We start from the raw sequence: 3,530 nt of genomic DNA, 5'->3' as shown, positions 1-3,530 counted from the left end.
TTTCTGTGACAGGTAGATAAAAAAACAATGTGTAGGATTGTAAGGAATTCAGCCATCTTAGGTTTGAGTTTGAATTAACAGAAGAATGCACATCACCCAAAGACCCTTATTTCAGGGAAGAGGCACCTGATGTCTTCTGTTGGATATAGAATAAAGGGTCTTTGCAGTTCTAAGTAGATTAATTGGATTTTTATTAGGAGGAAGCACTTTTGGAATTACATATACATAATTTTTTTGTTCCATGGACTCTTTTGCCAGTCAGGTGAAAACCACAGACCCCTTATTAAGTCCACACTATACTGTGTGTTATTTAATAAATATATCACACCCACACATCCCCACAAGAGTAATGGTTTTTTGAATTTCAATTCAAGCTCATGGACCCCTTGTTAAGAACCCCTGCTGTAGGTGATACATATTGCATTATATACCCAATATCCCTTTTTCTTTTTAAAGGCATGGAATATGATATCTAGTCTCCGAAGGTACCCACTCACCCCCAGTGAATGATGCCTCCAAGATTCATGCTTTTGTGTTGTTCCACTTAATGTTATCAAGAGCATGTGGTAGAATGATCTTGAATGTCTTTTGAGTCTATGTCATGAAAAACTCTGAGAGCTTTCATGTTTTTTCAGGGAAATCCAGCCATGTAAGGAGTCTGAGGACCCAGAGATGACCATATTGTGGGGAGGCCTAGCTCAGCCACAGAGAGAAGCTTTATGGAGAGACAGAGATGCCCAGCCCCACAGCCGTGTGATACGTGAGTGAAGAAATCACCATGAACATTCAGTGCCAGCAGAGGCCACATGGAGAAGGATTGACAAATCTAGTCAACAGCCAGAGACAAGGCCTTAGACGCATGGCTCCGGTTGAGCCCTCCCAGCCATCTCTAATGTTTGAACCACCAGGCACGGGGCCCCCATCATCTAGGAACAGAGGAGATATCTCCACTGTGCCATGTCCCCAATTCATAAACCACAAAATTAAGGGCATGATTAAATAGTTTATTTTTTAAAAAAGAAACTGAGCCAATTATTTGATATAAAAACTCTAAAAAGTTCATGACTAGTTATTATGAGAAACATGTTACCTAAGAATGGCAATAAAGGGAGCATCTTTAGATTCCATAAAAACAGAACCTTCTGTCTCATAAGAAGGGATATTAATAGGAAGACCAGAATCCTCTATTTCCAAGTGCAGTGGTTTCCCCTGTTCATAATTCAGATTTGAATGTCTTTCATTTAACTCTCTTGCTCTTCTAACTCCACAGGTTTATCTGGGGTGGGAACTACAACTTCTTCATCTTCATATTCATGCAGAAAGCTACAAAACATGCTGGGTCTGTAGGAGAAATCATTATCCTTGATTTACAGTCACTCTATGCCACCTATGTTTCTCCTTCCTTCTCTTCTGTCAGAGCGTTCTTGTCATGCTGAGCTTCTTGTATGGCTTTTATATTTTAGCATTGTTTTCTTATTGTCTTCTGCATCCACATGTTCCACATTTACTTCAAATATAACTCATATTTCAAGAATGTCTACAGAAAAATGTGAAAGTCACTTCATACTCCTCAACAAAGACATGTCTGTTCACTTGCAGAATGGGGTCTCTCAGTATCAATTCCCAAAAGCTTGCATTTATTTACATATTTTGACAGGAAATCTGAATGCATAATGCTTGGCCTCCTCTTCTTCCTTCTCTCCACCCTTCTGACCAGGTTTGTCAGAGGTTGCCATGATCTCGCACCTCCTGGTGCTCCCCAGAGTCTAGCCATGCTCACCCATGGCCACCATCTTGGGCACCAACAGCAGCTCCTGGGAGCTTGCTCTTCCTCTCCTCAGTTGCAAGCAACTTTTTTGGAAATGCTTCACATGTTATACCACCAAGTTTTGATGTAGTTTGATAAGTGGTAATAGATAACTAAAATATGGCTCTCTTCATTCTATCCATGTAGTGGCATTGTAGGAGTTGCATTCTTATAAGATAACCCTCATCCATCAGTCTAGTTGATTATGTTAGGATGGTCACCTGAGCCAAATAACAGTCCCTTCCCAAGGAATTTGGAACTGGATCAGGAGATGAGCTGATTCAGTCTCTCTGTGCATGGCATGTAAAACTGCAGAGTTGTCTGTAGGTTGTGAAAGCTTTTGTAGTGAGAAAGAAGAATGAAGTAGGTATATAGGGAAAAGCACAGATGAGAGAGGGAAGGAAAGAATGGGGGAGACAAAGAAACTAGTGTGGATGAATGAGAAGTAAGAGGTGCAAAAGTGAGAGAGCCTTTGCAATTAATTGCAAGAAAAATTTAGAAAGAAAAAACATTTCCTGGTTTCATCCTTCATTACATCCCTCATTCCCATCATTTCCTGAGGCCCAAGTGTTTCACTGCTATGGTTACCAGGAGATTCCCAGAAACATTCCAACAAATCCCTGTCATAGCTGGACTAGAACAATATACTGTTATTAGTTTTAACCAAAGAATTATAATTTGTACAGGTAGACACCCCAGTTTTTCCAAAATACACATAAAGGTGAAAAAATGTATGGACTCAGTCAGGGTGAAGTGGTAATTTTTCTAATATATCATTTTTATTTGTATATCTGAGAATAAGAAAAAAAGAAAGAAAAATTATGCAGAATAACAGGCATCTGTAAATTGAAATAAGAAAGCAGGGCTTAGGAAAACTTAACATTGCAGGCCAAGTGAGGAAAAAAAAAGATATAGAATAATGTAGAGAAACACACACAAATACAAAGTAAAAACATTTAGGTCACTTAAAAGCAGGAATTAGTTGGTTTCTAATTCTTACATCAGAGTATTTCCATGACTCTGAAAATTTTAAACCTATTTCTCCATTCTGGATATTTTTAAGTCTCAGAACAAGTGGTAATTTACATTGTTTTTTAGATAAGGGACCCAGGATAGCTAAAGAGCCTAGGTGGCTTTTCCTTCTCTGGTTGAGTAGGTATCCTTGTGTTGCCTTTCAGTTGAGTCAGAATGAAGAAATCTTGATTGTCATTTAGTTCAGAATTCACTGCTTTGGCAGTGCAGAGAGATTTGGCCAAATGATTTGACTCTTCCAAATCATAGTGAATGAACATAGTGAATGAAACTTTCAATTTAATGAAAGCTCTTTAAAATATAGTAATTCAATCACTTCACTGGAGAATTCAAACAAAACTTTAAAGTTAAAAGGTGGAAATGAAAGTACAGTCAGCTCAATTTCCTCATGTAAAACACTCATTTTAATTTGAGTGGACAATAAATTGAGAATACTGACTCTGGGCTAAGGAGATCTAAGTGTTTTCTGACACAGTGTAACTATCCTGGGTCATTTAATAAAGACACATGTTGGGTAACTTAAAAAAAAAATTGGGGGGAAAAATCAATCCCTCACATACAAAGGGCTGCTCTCGAAAACATGAGGATTGTTGTAGTTACTTTGCTTTTCTGGCCTCTACGGTCTCGATCATCACGTTGGCCTCTTATGGAGGGAATTTTCAAACCACTTCCCCCAGTGTCCATTAAATGC

The 3,530-nt window shown here is 38.5% G+C and overlaps 1 pseudogene; it reads right to left on the bottom strand.

Moving 5' to 3' along the window:
• Nucleotides 1-1,086: 1,086 nt before the first annotated feature.
• On the bottom strand, nt 1,087-1,774 carry LOC101415987 (general transcription factor 3C polypeptide 6 pseudogene; annotated as a pseudogene).
• Nucleotides 1,775-3,530: the final 1,756 nt, after the last annotated feature.

The sequence above is a fragment of the Dasypus novemcinctus genome, chromosome 8 (assembly GCF_030445035.2).
Source record: "Dasypus novemcinctus isolate mDasNov1 chromosome 8, mDasNov1.1.hap2, whole genome shotgun sequence".
NCBI lineage: Eukaryota > Metazoa > Chordata > Mammalia > Cingulata > Dasypodidae > Dasypus > Dasypus novemcinctus.
This window is presented reverse-complemented; position numbering and strand designations above follow the sequence as displayed.